Below are 18,507 nucleotides of genomic sequence, written 5' to 3'. Positions count from 1 at the left end.
GGGGGGGGGGGTGATTGGCAGATGTTTAGATGAAGGCTAGAGATGAAAAGCAGACAAAAGGGTGTCAGAAGAGGAGTAGTCAAATTTAAAACTGGAGGGGGAGGAGGTATATGGGTGGAAGGGGACAACTGGAAAGGGTTATTCAGACTGAAAGAACGTGAAATGTGGTGTTCCACTTGGATCAAAACTGGGACCATTATGATTCAGTAATTCTGCAGTTTTCACTGTTTTCTGTCAGCTGTGTTCTCAGATTTGGTACGGCTCTCTAAATTTTTCTTTACGTCTTCTGCGTATTGTCACAGTTGTATGTTCAATAAGTGGGAATTTCTGCATTGTACTTTTAAGTGCAGTATGACATTGTCTCCATTGCAAGGCAAGCATAATTCTGAGCTCCATATCAGTGGAAATAAATCACAGTGCTTTGTTAGCATTTTTCAATGCTTTGCCGACTTTCATCATTATTTCTAATGAATCGATCACCAGTATTCCAACCTCGTTTGCTTTTACGTCCATTTAAAAAAAATTATACATTCGATTTGTTCCTGTGTTACTGACCAATTTGTATCACCTCAGATTTATCTGGTAAAGCTCTTTGTAACCTCCCAGGCGGTGAATGTTCTAATGTCACATTCTTCCTCAGGGTTTAATTATTCTCCCAGTTTGGTGTCATCAGCAAATTTTGATGCATCACTATCTAAGCTTCAGTCCAAGACATTAACGTGAATCATGAGTGATCATGATCCCAATTCTGGCCCGAGAGGAACAGCACATTTTTACCTCCTTTAAGTCTGAATAACTCACTTTCCATTTGAAGGAAGGATTGCGGGAAGCAGAGGTCAGTGGTGATTGATGGCTCAGGAAATGTATCACATTTTGCAGTATCAGCCTGACAGATCAGGAAGGTGCCGGGGTGCATTCATTGACTTTATGGAGCTTAGCTGCACCAGTGAGGCAGTTAATCTTGTGATCCTGGGCCGTGGAGGGGATTCATTATGCAGTGATTGAATTCTGCTGGCTACCCAGTCACTCCTCCTTGAAAGTGTGCATGTATAGTGCAGGCAGGATTGGGCTTGGCTGGATTCATAGCCGAGGGCAGAGGAAATTTATTTGTTTGGAAGTAGTCAGACCTTGTGTATTTTTCCTTGCAACTTAAAAAAAAATTGCCTATCATTAACATGTCTGATTAACCTTTTGAGCTTCTGTGATTTGTTCCGGGCTAGGTACCAGAGATCTCCCTAACAATCTTCAGATACTCACTAATTAGCACTGGTTTTGGGTATCCACAGTGTGCTAGTTAGCAGCAAAACATAATTTGAAAGACGAATGAAAAAGCATCATACCATCCATCACCAGTGTGATATCGTGTAACTTCCATAAAGTCACTTCAATAGTGTGTGCTTACTCAGTTTTGCTCTTAACGGTGGGTATATGTGCAAAACTAAAGAGTCACAGAGTCAAATAGAAAAAAAGACCCTTTTGGCCTAATATGTCCATGCTGACTAAAATGGCCATCTAATCTGGTCCCATTTGCCTATATTTGCCCCATATTCTCACCACCCTTCCTATTCACGTACCTGTCCAAATGTCTTTTAAAAGACCCGAGAAGTCACCTATCCATGTTCTCTAGAGATACTGCCGGACCCCACATTATGCCTTTCTCTGAATTTTACACATGACTATACCTGCCTCAACAGCTTATTCCATATACGTACAACTCTCTGCGAAAAATGTTGCCCCTCGGGTCCCTATTCAATTTTCCCCTCTCGCCTTCAGCCTCCCCCCCCCCCCCCTGCCCCCAAGATCATGATTCTGCAGTACATGAGCCTTTCTCCATATCAGAGACCAGGACATGACAAATGACAAAACAATCTTTTTTCCAGATCCAGACCTTCCACCATTGACTCCATCTACATTTCATGTTGCCTTGGGAAAACCAGCCAACATAAAGACTTATCCCACCTGTCATTCCTACTCCTCCCTACTTCTGTCTAGCAAAAAGTACGGAAGCTTGAAAGTGCGCACCATCAGTCTAGGGAAGAGCTACTTCCCCATAGTTATCAGGCTTCTGAGCAGTCTTTCCATTAGCTAGGGTAGTGTCTGATTCACATCAACCTCTTTGCAGACATTGGATTTGTCTATGGAACTGATGCGCTACATTGCTGAGAACTATATTCTGCACGCTGTATCTTCCAACTGATGTGCTTGGGTTTGACTTGATTTATCTATGTATTGTATTATCTGATGAGATTGGATAGAATACAAAACAAAGTTTTTCACTGTGCCTCAGTACATGTGACAATAAGAAACCTAAACCATCCTAACATTTATGCATGTTGCACTTAATTTGGAATACATCCTTGGAAAAGAGTCCTTTAAATTATGTATTGCTCGTAAAAGTAGTTTGGCTTCAGTGTGCAGTTAGCTACAGATTGTATTAGACGAAAGTAATGAATGAATTGTCCTTTGGGAGGTGCCTGTAATTAGAACATTGAGCAACGAGTTCTTCAGACAGACTTTTCCACTACAGTAAGGTGCCATTGATTTTGCAACTGCAAGTCAATGCTGTTTGTAAACCAATTCTTCTTTTAAATACATCTGTATTCTTTGGCCCAACCAAGCTGCCCCATCTAAGGAATTTGCATTTGCCCTATATCTCTCTAAACCTTTCCAGCCTGTGTAACTGTCCAAATGTCTATTAAATGTTATTAATGTAGCTGCCTCAACTACTTCCAAATACCCACCAGTCTGTGGAGAAAGTTGCCCCTCAGGTTTCTATTAAATCATTCCCCTCTCTCCTTAAACATGTGCCCCCTTATTCTTGATTCCTCTCCACATAATGCATCCATCATATCTATTCCTCGCATAATTTTATACACCTCTGTAATATCGCCATTCATCATCCAGTGCTCCAAGGAATAAAGTCCTAGCCTGCCTACCTCTCCCTATCACTCAGGCACTCGAGTCTTGGCAACATCCTCATAAATCTGCTCTGGACTCTTTTCATGTTATTCACTCTTTCTTAAAATAGGGTGACCAAAACTGAACACAAAAATCCAAATGTGGCCTCACCATCGTGTTGTGCATAATGTCCCAGCTTCTCTACTCAATTCCTTGACTGATGAAGGTCAATTCCTTGACTGATGAAGGCCAAGCCATCTTCACCCTATCTGCCTGTGACACCACTTTTAGAGAGTCATAACTTGTACTCCTTGATCCCTCTGCCCTACCATTCACTGAATGTCCTGCTCTGGTTCGACACCTCACACTTATCAGAATTAAATTCCATTTGCCAATCTTTGGCCCACTTGCTCAGCTGAACAACATCTCACTGTAATTCTTCACTGTCCACGATACCATCTATTTTAGTGTCATCTGCAAATTTACCAATCATGTCTTGTACACTCTCATCCAAATCATTGATATATCTGACGATCAGCAATAGGCCCAGCATTGATCTCTGAGGCACACCATGGACGCAATTTACCCTGTGTAAATAGAATTTATAATAATAGAATTTCCTGTGAGATGCATTTAAAAGACATATATTAGAGCTGAAAATTTTTTCAATAGCAGTTTAAATGTGGTTGTTAATTATTTGTCTTTCTCTTTGCAGATTTCATCCAGATTTTGCTATTCTGAAATCCTTCGCATTGAAATTAAAAGGTAGAATTTATTTTGAAGATGATATTGTCATTATTTTCTGCTACAGGATGAAAGCTGTTTTTTTTAATTTTACTGATGTTTTGCTGATTGTGAAGTAACTGATCAACTGGTTGAGGAATCTGTGCCTGGGAGTTGAATTTTCATTTGTGCAAACTGCTCATCTATCTTGCCTTCATTGATCTGAAACTACCCAAGCTTCCTTCTGTTTTTGAAATATGGCTAGTTTCCTAATAGTAGTACTGCTGATTTTATAATTTTGAACCCCAGGCCAGAGAAAAAAGTGTATTTCATTTTTTAAAAGTGTATATATCTTCATTTCATGTATGCCCAAAAATTACGTTATGATATTGTGGAATCCGGGATTCTGTATTACTTTGGAGAATAATACTATTTATTCAAAGAAACTTAACCATAACATTCTAGCTTTTAACTACATTGTGAAAAGGATTGTAGGGTCGTAAGTGATAGGAGCAGAATTAGGCCATTCAGCCCATCAAGTCTACTCCATCATTCAATCATGGCTGATCTATCTCTCCCTCTTAACCCCATTCTCCTGCCTTCTCCCCACAACCTCCGACACCCATACTAATCAAGAATCTATCTATCTCTGCCTTAAATATATCCACTGACTTTGTCTCCACAGCGTTCTGTGGCAAAGAATTACACAGATTCACAACCCTCTAAAGAAATTCCTCCTGATCTCCTTGCTAAAAGAATGTCCTTTAATTCTGAGTCTATGACCTCTAGTCCTAGACTCTCCCACTAGTGGAAACATCCTCTCCACATCCACTCTATCCAAGTCTTTCACTATTCTGTACTTTTCAATGAGGTCCCCCCTCATTCTTCTAAACTCCAGTGAGTATAGGCCCAGTGCCATCAAATGCTCATCATATGTTAACCTACTCATTCCTGGAATCATTCTTGTAAATCTCCTCTGGATCCTCTCCAGAGCCAGCATATCCTTCCTCAGACATGATGCCCAAAATTGCTCACAACAATCCAAATGCGGCCTGACCAGCATCTTATAGAGCTTCAGCATTACATCCCTGTTTTTGTACACAAGCCCTCTTGAAATAACTACCGATTCGACGTGTTGATTAACTTTTTGGGAATGCTGCAACAGCACTCCCAAGTTCATTTGCACCTCCAATTTCTGGATTCTCCCCCCATTTAGAAAATAATCTACACCTTTATTTCTACTACCAAAATGCATGACTCCACACTTTGCTACTCTATTATCCATCTACCACTTCTCTGCCCACTCTCCCAACCTGTCCAAGTCCTTCTGCAGAGTCCCTGCTTTCTCTACACCACCTGCCCCTCCACCTATTTTCGTATCATCCACAAACTTGGCCACAAAGCCTTCAATCCCCTCATCCAATGAATATACATTAATGTACAACATGAAGAGCAGCGACCCCAGCACCGAGCCCTGCGGAACTCATTTAGTCATAGGCTGCCATCCAGAAAAAGGCCCCCTTTATTGCCGCTCTTTGCTTCTGCCATCCAGCCAACCTGATATCCATGCTAGTATCTGCCCTTTGATACCATGGGCTCTCATCTTCGTTAGCAGCCTCCCATGTGGCACCTTATCAAAGGCTTTCTGAAAATCTAGATTTACACCATCTCCTGACTATCCTTTGGCTGTCCTGCTATTTACTTCTTCAAATAATTCCAGAAAATTTGTCAGGCAAGAAGACCTGTTCACAAAGCAATGCTTACTTTGGCCTATTTTATCATGAACTTCTAAGTGCTCCGTAACCTGATGCTTTATAATGGACTCTAAAATCTTACCAACCACCGAAGTCAGACTAATCGGCCTATAGTTCCCACTATTCTGCTTTGCACCTTTCTTGTGCCGCGGGGTAATATTGGCAATTTTCCAATCATCTGGTACCACTCCTGACTCACTGGATCACTGTAATAATTTGGAGTGTAGCACTTATAGTGTGCATGAACCTTATTTATTCACTACTTGTGCCTGCCCAAACATAATTGCCCTCGAAGGTGGAAGTGAACCACCTTGAACTGATGCAGTCGATCTGTTACACAGTCACGGTGTTCATCTATAATCAGTCTGTTTACAAATTAACACAGCAAACCAATCAAACAACCACAAAACCGCATGTCGCGATCGAGTTGGATTTTTTTATTTTTTCAAGGAGTCTACTGACGGCAAAGTGAGGAGTGCATTTCAAACGCACTCACACTATGTTGGGTTAATTGCCAAGTTATACAGTGGAGGAAAACAAACAGAAAGGACCTCTGGGGAGCAGAGATGCTGGGAACACTAGTCTGGTCAAGCGATATCTGTGGAAAGAGAAGGAGAATTACTGTTTCGGATTGAGAACACTTTTTATGTCTGATTTTCAGCACCTGCAGTTTTGTATATCTTTTCAATTTCTGGATAGCAGTTGGCCAGATGATGTGCCAAAATACAGGCACAGCTGGGAAAGGGAGAAATGGGACTGCACAAGTTAAACTCTACGTGAAATTGAATATGTTTTGTGCTGCTCCATTTTAAGATTACCCACAGAAGGCAAAAGATTGGTTCTACGCCAATATACTCTGTGGCTCAATCTATATAAATCCTTGAACAGTGCCTTGGAAGATTAGAAGCGCTCGGAAATCTCTGGGATGGTCCTGACAGTAAATCCACACATGACCTTTATTTTCCTCAATTATTGGAAAGTAGATTAAACAGAATTTAATCTGAAAGAGTATTATCTTTGGGAAATATTAATTATCCTCTAATCGTACGAATGTCTAAGAGTTACCATCGGCTTAAGTGAGACAATTAATTGCTCTCACATGTCTCTGCTTTTTTGGGCAGTTGTCTCTCAATTATTTTGGCACTTGAGCTGTGGAAAGGGATTCCTATTGTGCAATCCTTATGTGAGAAACACATGGTCTGGCACAAGCAGGGTCCATCGGTCATTAATTTGTTTTATTTTACAATATGCAGCTACTGCTTCTGTGGTAAACAAAACTAGAGCAGCTTTGCCCGCAGTTCACAGCCTGCTCCTCAACTTGATCAGCAACATAATGGGTGGTAAAAAATGCTATGAACGTTTAACTGTTGAAACATTAATAAGTGGATCGGAACACATTTCTAGCTGAGTATCTGGACAGCAAATGAAAGTAATGTCGTTCTCTCATGCGTGCATGTGCATGCATTCATTAAACTGAAGGATGTCAGCAAATTATTTTTTCACTTCCATCATCCCAGAACTAGAACAGAACAGAGCAACAACAACAAAAATCAGCATAAGGTTCACATCGATATTGCTTAGAGTCTCCGGTGGAGCCCAATAACCAGAAAATCCAGCCTAAATTCTGAAAATTTACACCAGTTCAGTAAAGAGGGAATCATAACCTTTTGTGAGCTGCATTAAGAAAACCCAAGCATATATATATTTTTTCTATTCTGCTTTTTCCTTCAATATTGTATTCCCATTTCTCCTCCTATTCACTCTCTGCATAATGAAATTAAGTTCGTTAAACGCTCTATCATTCTTCATTTTGCATTCTTCATATTGGCATTTATAGGAGGTTGAATGTCAGAAGGTTAGGCAACCTCAGGGATTTATTGCCCTATCCCAAATTCTATGCTCATCCAAACCTTTTATAATTGAGCGATAATGCAAAGAGCGATAATTTTAACCAAACTCCGTTATCTACCTTGGTAACCTCACTAACATCTCAACAGGAATCCTTCTGACATTAGCAAGCTCAGTGCACCTCATATGTCCCGGAAACACGCCATTCAGCTCACTAACCAATCAGCACCCATCTGCATTAATCTCAACTTCCAGCACGGTCCACGGGGTTTAAGTACTCATCTAAAGAGTTAAAGGCTATCGACGACTCTCCTTCCAGAACTCTCAGGTAGCAGAGTTACATGGAAACATAGAATAGTGGTGCAGGGGTAGGCCATTCAGCCCTTCGAAGCAATTCAATATGACCATGGCTGATCATCCAAAATCAGTACCCCGTTCCTGCTTTTCCCCATATCCCTTGATTTGTTTAGCCCTAAGAGCTAAATCTAACTCTCTCTTGAAAACAAACCTAGAGCAGCTTGAACCCGACTCCCAGGATGAAAATTGTCCCCCTAAATGTGATCCCTTTAAATCTGTCTCCTCTTGTTTTATTAACCTCTGAGAAGGAGAAAAGTTTCCTCTAGTCTACCCTTTCTATACCTCATAATTTTATATACTTCAATCATGTCCGCTCAACCACCTCCACTCCAGGAAAAACAGACCTGGCCTCTTTCCCTTCTCTCCTCATAACTGAAATGCTCAGCTCTGGTAATGTCCTAGTGAATCGCCTCTGTACTGTTTCAATAGACAATAGGTGCAGGAGGAGGCCATTCGGCCCTTCGAGCCAGCACCGCCGTTCAATGTGATCATGGCCGATCATTCTCAATCAGTACCCCGTTCCTGCCTTCTCCCTATACCCCCTGACTCCGCTATCCTTAAGAGCTCTATCCAGCTCTCTCTTGAATGCATTCAGAGAATTGGCCTCCACTGCCTTCTGAGGCAGAGAATTCCACAGATTCACAACTCTCTGACTGAAAAAGTTTTTCCTCATCTCAGTTCTAAATGGCCTACCCTTTATTCTTAAACTGTGGCCCCTTGTTCTGGACTCCCCCAACATTGGGAACATGTTTCCTGCCTCTAACGTGTTTAACCCGTTAATAATCTTATACGTTTCGATAAGATCTCCTCTCATCCTAAATTCCAGTGCGTACAAGCCTAGTCGTTCCAGTCTTTCAACATATGACAGTCCCGCCATTCCGGGAATTAACCTAGTGAACCTCCGCTGCACGCCCAGAGCCATCACTCTCTTATTTCATCAGAAGTTTGAAGAGATTCAGCATGAACCTTAGTACTTGATTGAACATCTACAGGTGTATGGTGGAGAGCACACTGGTTGCATCATGGCCTGGTTCAGTTACTTGAACATCCAAATACAAAGGCTGCAGAAAATAGTGGACATTACCAGGGCCACCAAAGATATTGAACCACCTACCATTTAAGGGATTTACAGAAAGCACTACCTCAAGAAGCAGCTAATATCATCAAAGATCCACATTATTCTGACCAGATTTTCATCTTGCTGCTACCAGAAACTGGAGTGGTCATCTATGTGTGGGGCAAGGTCCACTATGAATATTTCTCCTCGGTTTTTACTGCGTGGAAAGACATGGAATCTGGAGAACTTAAGAATGTTAATGGAGATGTCCTGACAAACAGTCCGTATTGCAGTTGAGGCAATATTTGTTGAGAAAGTAGCAGAGGTAGTTTTTGGATTGAGAACGCTTTTTATTTGTCCCAAGGGTAGGGGAATCGGGAACTGGAGGACATAGGTTTAAGGTGAAAGGGGAAACATTTAAAAGGAACTCTGGAGCAATTTTTACACACAAAAGGCGGTTGGTATCTTGAGTGAGTGGCCAGAGGAAGTAGTTGAGGCAGGTAGAAAACAACAGTTAGAGGAATATGGGCATAGTGCAGGCAAATGGGACTAGCTTAGGTGGGGTGTCTAGGTCGACATGGACGAGTTAAGCCGAAGGGCTGGTTTCCGTGCTGTATGATTCAGAGATACTGATAATTTATTTATTATTCTTGCACATTGTACATTTATTTTTCTGTATTGAGCATTAATGTGCCTGTAAAACTGCTGCAAGTAAGACATTTCATTGTTCCAGTCTGGTGCATATTTCAATGAAACACTCTTGACACTTGACTTGACATCCTTCCTGTGATGTAATGACCAGAATTGCATGCGGTACTGCAGCTGAGTGCAATTGATCAGTGTTATATAAAGTGGGAGCATAACTTCCTTGTTTTTGGACTCAATGCCCTGAAGGCCAGTATCCGATATGCTGCCTTACCCACAATGTTTAACTGTCCTGCCACCTTCTAGGATCTTTGAACCTGCGCACTAAGGTCCCTCTGTTCCTCAATACTCCCTTGGACCTTACAATCATGGTGTAAGTCCGAGTTTAAAAGTACCCTCAAATGCATCATTTCACATTTGTCAGGATTAAACTCCTCCTACCATTTTTCAGTCTATTTCATCAACACATCCAAATCGCTCTGCAACCTAAGATTACCCTCTACCCTGTCAACAACAACAGAAATCTTAGTGTGATCTGTGAACTTACTGATCTTGATCTCTCTGTGGTGTTCACTGCCTTCACCATCTGAACAAAAAGGTCTTTAGAACAATCAGTATGAGAAATGTACTTAAATCCCTTGAGTCAAGTCAAATTTAGTCTCCGGTCATAGAAATGGAAAAGTTACAATGAACCCCTTTGCCATCCAGGATACAAATCAGATTATTGTTCCTTGATAAGCAACACATATGATGACAGTTATCAGATCTGAGGAGAATGAAATCTATTTTTGTACTAAGATAAACTCACTTAAAATTGAACAGGTATTAAAAGTTTGTTAATGTCCAGAGGATAATTGTATTTATCAAAGATCTCCATTGCTAATGAATACTTCCGCATTCTATAATTTCCAATTAAAATATTTTATTGCATTTTATGTTAAGGATTTTGGACAGCGATGACAAATACATCATTGTGTGCAGTTTTGGTCTCCTAACCTGAGGAAAGACGTTCTTGCCTTAGAGGGAGTACAGAGAAGGTTCACCAGATTGATCCCTGGGATGGCGGGACTTGCATATGAGGAAAGACTAGATAGACTGGGCTTGTACTCGCTGGAATTTAGAAGACTGAGGGGGGATCTTATAGAAACACATAAAATTCTTAAGGGGTTGGAGAGGCTAGATGCGGGAAGATTGTTCCCGATGTTGGGGGAGTCCAGAACCAGGGGTCACAGCTTAAGGATAAGGGGGAAGTCTTTTAGGACCGAGATGAGAAAACATTTCTTCACACAGAGAGTGGTGAGTCTGTGGAATTCTCTGCCACAGAAGGTAGTTGAGGCCAGTTCATTGGCTATATTTAAGAGGGAGTTAGATGTGGCCCTTTTTGCTAAAGGGATCAGGGGGTATGGAGAGAAGGCAGGTACAGGCTACTGAGCTGAATGATCAGCCATGATCATATTGAATGGCGGTGCATGCTCGAAGGGCCGAATGGCCTACTCCTGCACCTATTTTCTATGTTTCTATGTTTATTGGGAAATTATATTAGCACAGTAACATATTACTGCAGCAAAAATTGCAAATATGATCAGTGCCTGATATTTAGCAGTATTCTCTGCCAACTGTTACATGCTAATGATTTATCAGAGTAATACTCGATATGCATTTGTATTAGGAATTATGTTACAAAGTAGTTACTTGATTTTTGAACGAATAGTATTGGATCATCTTTTTGCAGTATTTATGTTAATTTTTGTCATTTAGAGAAAAGATTGCTGTGAATTCCAATGATGCTATTAGATTTTTACACACTATAACTGTAACCTAGCCTCATTGTGATATTTAATGCCTATCTGAAATTGGTATCTTTCCTTAAATAAGACATTCTGTAAATCTGCAATTCAAATTCAGAACTGAGGCTTATTGGAGAATTTTATTCCACAGACGGCTGTAAATTGTACAGTGCGCAAGGTTGTGCATAGCTGTGGAAGGTGTGCATCTCCTCAATCTTCACCCACCTTTCCTATCAAGTGCTCCTTCTCTGGAAGAATTTGCAGTTTCTTCTTTCACACGATGGCTCAGAGAACCAGATTGGAGGGTGTCATCTTTGATCTCAAAGAACCACCAAAGACGAAAATAAATAGCCATGCAGAAATTTGTCGCATGCTACCAAGTATGCTGATGAACCATTTCTTAAAAAGCATTTGAAGATTAACTTATGGACCAAACTATCCTATTTCAGAATAGAAAAATATTTCAGAACACAGCATAAAATGCCGCAGAAAAAAACCCGATTTTTAGTTTGTTGGGACTGCAATGTGTATCATTTACATGAAATGTTATATTAGGTTACAACTGAGCTGAGTAAGTCAGAATAACTTGGTTTGGGTTATGTGCTTGAATTAAATGCATAGCAAAACCCAATGCATAGCAAAACCCAATGCATAGCAAAACCCAATGCATAGCAAAACCCAATGCATAGCAAAACCCAATGCATAGCAAAACCCAATGCATAGCAAAACCCAATGCATAGCAAAACCCAATGCATAGCAAAACCCAATGCATAGCAAAACCCAATGCATAGCAAAACCCAATGCATAGCAAAACCCAATGCATAGCAAAACCCAATGCATAGCAAAACCCAATGCATAGCAAAACCCAATGCATAGCAAAACCCAATGCATAGCAAAACCCAATGCATAGCAAAACCCAATGCATAGCAAAACCCAATGCATAGCAAAACCCAATGCATAGCAAAACCCAATGCATAGCAAAACCCAATGCATAGCAAAACCCAATGCATAGCAAAACCCAATGCATAGCAAAACCCAATGCATAGCAAAACCCAATGCATAGCAAAACCCAATGCATAGCAAAACCCAATGCATAGCAAAACCCAATGCATAGCAAAACCCAATGCATAGCAAAACCCAATGCATAGCAAAACCCAATGCATAGCAAAACCCAATGCATAGCAAAACCCAATGCATAGCAAAACCCAATGCATAGCAAAACCCAATGCATAGCAAAACCCAATGCATAGCAAAACCCAATGCATAGCAAAACCCAATGCATAGCAAAACCCAATGCATAGCAAAACCCAATGCATAGCAAAACCCAATGCATAGCAAAACCCAATGCATAGCAAAACCCAATGCATAGCAAAACCCAATGCATAGCAAAACCCAATGCATAGCAAAACCCAATGCATAGCAAAACCCAATGCATAGCAAAACCCAATGCATAGCAAAACCCAATGCATAGCAAAACCCAATGCATAGCAAAACCCAATGCATAGCAAAACCCAATGCATAGCAAAACCCAATGCATAGCAAAACCCAATGCATAGCAAAACCCAATGCATAGCAAAACCCAATGCATAGCAAAACCCAATGCATAGCAAAACCCAATGCAGTAAATTCTTGGTTAAAGGTCCTGATTTGACAAGGTTTGATAGACTAATTGACCACAGATTTGAGATTTCATGACTGAAACATTGATTTAGTTAGGAATCTGAACAGACATATGTCAGCTGTTAAGACAGATGTATGGTATTAACAGTTTTAAACCAATGGGGTGTGTGCCAATACTGAGAGCAATGCTTAAAGTTTAGGGAAGTCTGAATGCTGAAATAGTCTAAAGTGAGTGGAGTGTCAATGATTTGCAGAACAGCACAGGAACAGACCCTTCGAACATGATGCCAAGTTAAATATAGTTGTGCCAAGTTGTGATAGTACCTGCCTCAACTACCTCCTCTGGTAGCTCGCTCCATATACCTACTACCCTTTGCCTACATGTGATCCATATCCCTCCATTCCCTGCTTATCCATGTGCCCATCTAAAAGCCTCTTGAATGCCACGGCCGTTTTTTCTGCTTCCATCACCACACCTTGCAGAGTGTTCTACGTACCCATCACTTTGTGTGTTTGAAAAAAAACTTTATGCATAGAAAGGGTAGATGCCAGAACCTATTGCCCCAGGATGCAAATTTCAAGGAGTAGAGGCCATTAGCTTTATGGTGAGTGGGACAAAGTTCAAAGGAGATACATGGCAACTTACCGTGTATCTCCTTTGAACTTTGTCCCTCTCACCATAAAGCTTTGGCCTCTACTCCGTGAAATTTGCATCCTGGGGCAATGGTTCTGGCTTCTACCCTTTCTATGCATAAAGTCATAGAGTCCTACAGTGTGGAAGAGGTCCCTTCGGCCCATTCTGCCTAAGCCGACCAATATGCACCATCAACACAAGTGCCATCTGTCTGCATTTGTCCCATAACCCTCGAAGCCTATCATAGAGTCATAGAGTGATACAGTGTGAAAACAGGCCCTTCGGCCCAACTTGCCCACACTGGCTAACAATGTCCCAGCTACACTAGTCCCATTTGCCTGCGCTTGGTCCATATCCCTCCAAACCTGTCCTATCCATGTACCTGTCAAATTGTTTCTTAAACGTTGGGATAGTCCCCAGCCTCAACTACCTCCTCTGGCTGGTTGTTCCTTACACCCACCACCATTTATGTGAAAAAGTTACCCCCTCGGATTCCTATTAAATCTTTTCCTCTTCACCTTGAACCCATGACCTCTGGTCCTCGATTCCCTTACACTGGGCAAGAGACTCTGGTCATCCTATCAATGTACCTGCCCAAATGTGTTTTAAATGTGATAGTACCTGCCAACTACTTCCTTTGGCAGCTGTTCCATATACCTACCACCATATATGTTTTTAAAAAAAGTTGCGCCTTAGCTTCCTTTTAAATCTTCTCCACTTAACAGTAAACCTATTGTATCTGGTTCTCAATTTCCCCGACTCTGGGCAAAAAAAACTGTGCATTTACCCTATCTATTCCTCTCATCTTATACATCTCTCTAAGATCTTCCCTCATCCTCCTGCGCTCTAAGGAATATAGTCTCAGCCTGCTCAACCTCTCCCTTAAACTCAGGCCCTCGAGTCCTGACAATATCCTCGTAAATCTTCTCTTTCCAGCTTCACATCTTTTCTTTAACGGAATGACCAATACTGAACACTGAACCCTAAAGTGGCTAAAGTACCAATATCTTGTACAACTGCAACACGACTTCCCAACATCTATACTCAATATTCTGATTGATGAATTATGCTCCTCATAATTTTATGTATTTTTGTCAGGTCTCCACTCAACCTCTGATGTTCCGCAGAAAATAATCCCAAGTATGTCTCGGCCCCCCTTATAGCTAATACACTCTAATCTAGGCAGCATTCTGGTAAACCTCCTCCAGCACTTTGTTTTTTTTCTTGAAGAGTAAAGTGGATTCCATAGTACACAAACTGACTGAAATAGGGGGTCTAGCATAACATTTCTGCTCATGGAACTTTGAAGGTTGAAGTGATCATACATTATAAGTGACCGTACATTATAGGGACAGACATTAGAAGCTGTGGAGGGAAGATCTCCAAAGGTCAATCTGGGAAATGATGACCTAATATTGTTGGAGAGAGGGAATGGGTGACGTTTCGGGTTGAGACCCTTCTTCAGACTGACCCTTGTTCAAGTCTGAAGAAGGGTCTCGACCCGAAACACCACCCATTCCCTCTCTCCTGGATGCTGCCTGACCTGCTGAGTTACTTTAGCATTTTGTGATACCTTCGATTTGTACCAGCATCTGCAGTTATTTTCCTACACCATCTAATATTGTTGGGTGAAGTGACAGTTCAAAGGGAGGTGTGAGATGGAGAACTGGTGTTCAACCTTGGTAAGGTAGAATTTGGCTAGAGCCAGTAATTAATAGCACCACTCTTGTCATATGTTGGTGGACAATGTTGGTGTTTCTCCTTGGAGAGTGGAATGTTAGATTCAGTGTAGGAGGAAAATCTTTGATGGTCCATGTCAGGATGACAGTCTAAGTTGAGAAAAATATTTTTTGCCAGTCTTACTAGCTTTCTGCAGGTAGACCTCTGCATATGATGGGTATACTAAAGCAACAGTTATCATGTTTGTAAAGGTTTGGAGGAATGGGTCTGATGAAAGCACTGGAAATCAGTATCTGCATTATTGTCCATTTTGCGCATGTCAACTCACAGGTACAACTGCATAATTACATTATTTTCCCTAAAAAAAAAAGAATTTGGAGGATTTAATTTGGTATAGCTGCCCGTAAGGTAAACCTATTTGGAGCTAATTGGGACTGACTGTGATGGCAACTTAATTTCTTGAATAAATGGGCATGTGCTCATATCTTGAATGCACATAAAAATGAAAAGGAGAGCTGCTGGTGGAACTCTATGGGTCAGGTAGGTGAAATGTGTTCAGATGAAGGGCAAGACCCATAATGTTGACTGTCCATTTCCTTCAAAAGAGGTTGCCTGACCCACTGAGATCTTCCAGCAGCTCTCTCTTTTTATTTCAGATTCCAGCATCTACAGTCTCTTGTGCCTCCTTGTAGTACTTAAATTTGGCATTGGATATTTTGGTCTATTTTAAAAAGTTCAGGTGGATTACAAAGGTCTCCAAAAAACATTTTCCAGCTCTGCCCTCGTAATACTGGAGAGGCTTAATGATATGTCAAATACATCTACAGTTAGACATGCATTTAGAAAGGTTTACAGATGACCCGCATGCAAAACACTGAGCCCTTAACCTCAAACTAATGAAAATTGTGTAATGAGAAAGGAGCAATTTTTTTCAATAATTAAATAGAGTTGGTTCACTGTTGCCAAATTTGGGCCTGATAAAAGAACTGGAAATTAGCATCTGTGCTGTTATCCATGTTGCGCATAACAACATAATTAAAGATTTAGAGGCATGTTCTAATTACAAACAGCCATTTTGGACAGGATGGAGCGAAGGACAGACTACTTTTCATGGCAGAAAATAACAAATTTAACTTATCTGCTGCCAGTTTGAATTAATAAGGGAAAATGCCATTTATTCCTTCAATGGACATTCATAAAACTAAGCTTAGCTAATTGCTTTGGGTCTCATTTATACCTAGAGTGATAATCACTACTCAGCTAATATTAAATTAGTATTTGAATGGCATGGCTTAACTTATTTGTCTCCAACTAGTGCTGTCTTATTGTTAAGGTTGGCTGCATGATGACAGTTCTTTGAGATGTGTACGTTAGACTCAGCTGTGTATATTTTTGATCTGCAATCTTGTCCAGGAATTATCAATAATAAGTCCCATTTTTCCTGCACAGGTTTGCATTGCAAAATATATACCAGTGACATTCATAAAGGGGAAAATCGAACAAAGGATTTGACACTGAGCCATAGGATATTAAGTAGGATGGCCAAAGGTCAAGTCAAAGTGAAAAGTAAGGATATACAAATGAAGACTGAAAAAACGTCCTAGAGGTTAGAAATTTGGCAACTGAAACCTCGACTATCGATCGTGCAGAGAAATAACTCAAAGATAAAGAAAAAGCCAGAATTCAAGGAGTGTGGGTGTCTCGGAGAATTATTAGGTTGAAGAGGATTACAGAAATGGGGAATCGTGGAAGGATTTAAAGCTATTGGTTTGAATTTTTAAATCTGGCCTTGCTTAACCAGAAACCATTGTAGGTTGGAAAACAAAAGGATGCTGAGTAAACCGAGTACATTTAGGAAAAAAGGCTAGGGTGAGGGCAGCAAAGTTTTGGATGACCTCAACTCCAGGCTGAAAGGAGCATGGGAGGCCTACGAGGAGTGTGGAAGATAGGCAAGTCTTGAAGTAACAAAGGCATGAATGAGGATCTCAGGAGCAGGCCCCTCTCTGCCTTAAATATGATAATGGCCGATATATGCCGGCCTCTTTGGTGCCAATTCCCCATAACCCTCAATTTTTCTATCTTTTAAATATTTATCTATCACCATCTGAAATTTGTCTCCAGGACTTTGGGCAGAAAATTACAGTGATTCACAGCCAAAGAGGTTTCTACGCTTCTGTTTTAAATGACCATCCCCTTATTTTGTAGTTACGCCTCCTTGTTTGTGACTCCCACGAGTTAAAATACCCTGGCATTTATTCCATCAAGCTCTCTTAGGATCTTAGGTTTGAAAAAGATTGTCCCTCATTCTTCTAAATTCCAAGGAATACAGACCTAAAGGGTGGCACAGCTGGTAGAGGTGCTGTGTCACCTTGCCAGAGACCCAGATTCGATCCTGACCACAGGTGCTGTCTGTGTGGAGTTTGCATGTTCTCCCCGTGACCATGTTGATTTCGCTGGGTGCTCCAGTTTCCTCCCTTATCCCAAAGACGAGCGCGTTTGTAGGTTAGTTAGCCTCTGTAAAACTGCCCCTATTGCATTGGGAGTGTATGTGGAAGTGGGATAACTTAGAACTAGTGTGAGTGGGTGATCAATGGCTGGTGTGGTGGACTGAAAGGCCTTTTTTTCTGCAGTATCTCTAAACTAAACTAAACTTTCTGACCTCTCTTGATAGGATAACCCTCCCATCCCAGGAATTAGCGTGGTGAATCTCCTTTGGACCGCAACCAATGCTATTGCATCTTTTCTTGGGGGGGAAGGGGACCAAAATTGTGTGCAATATTCCAGCTGGCCTTATCAACACTCGGTACAGCTGTAACAAAACCTCTAAAACTCCAATCCATTTGCCAAAGGTTAACATGTTGTCTGCCAACTTAACTTCTTGTTGGATCTGCTTGCTAATTTTTTGTGGTTCCTGCGCTAGAACACCTAGGTTCCCCCAAATTTTATTTGTTTGCAGTCTCTCCCCTTTTAGATAATAATCTACCTTTGTTCTTACCAAAGTAGATGACCTCGTAATTTCAAACATCAAACTATTTGCCAGGTTTGTGTCCCATCACTCTCTATGTCCTGTTGCAGAATCACAAGGTCCACATCAAAATATGCCCTTCCACCTGTTTTGTATCTTTGAAAGACTTGGTAAACATACATTTTGTTCCCTCCTCCAGAGCATTGATGTAAATGTTAAACAATTGAGGGCCAGTTACTGCCCTGACAATCTTCACTAGCTACATTCCTCCAGTCTGAAAATGTCCGATTTATTCCAACTCTTTATCATCATATCATATCATATATATACGGCCGGAAACAGGCCTTTTCGGCCCTCCAAGTCCGTGCCGCCCAGTGATCCCCGTACATTAACACTATCCTACACCCACTAGGGACAATTTTTACATTTACCCAGCCAATTAACCTACATACCTGTACGTCTTTGGAGTGTGGGAGGAAACCGAAGATCTCGGAGAAAACCCACGCACGTCACGGGGAGAACGTACAAACTCCTTACAG

The 18,507-nt window shown here is 41.1% G+C and overlaps 1 protein-coding gene across 3 annotated transcripts in view; it reads left to right on the top strand.

The window, feature by feature from the left end:
- fam49a (family with sequence similarity 49 member A) overlaps positions 1 to 18,507 on the top strand; it is a 158,233-nt gene that overhangs the window by 83,830 nt on the left and 55,896 nt on the right. For 2 of the 3 annotated variants that reach the window (XM_078399281.1, XM_078399283.1), the window contains exon 2: positions 3,614 to 3,663. The exons of the other annotated variant lie outside the window; for it this stretch is intronic. The gene's annotated coding sequence lies outside the window, so the exon portion shown is untranslated. The remainder of the gene's footprint in view (positions 1 to 3,613; positions 3,664 to 18,507) is intronic. 3 annotated transcript variants of the gene reach the window in all.

Source organism: Rhinoraja longicauda, chromosome 5 (genome assembly GCF_053455715.1).
Source record: "Rhinoraja longicauda isolate Sanriku21f chromosome 5, sRhiLon1.1, whole genome shotgun sequence".
NCBI lineage: Eukaryota > Metazoa > Chordata > Chondrichthyes > Rajiformes > Arhynchobatidae > Rhinoraja > Rhinoraja longicauda.
Note: the sequence above shows the minus strand (reverse complement) of the source record. Positions and strands in the feature narration are given on the sequence as shown.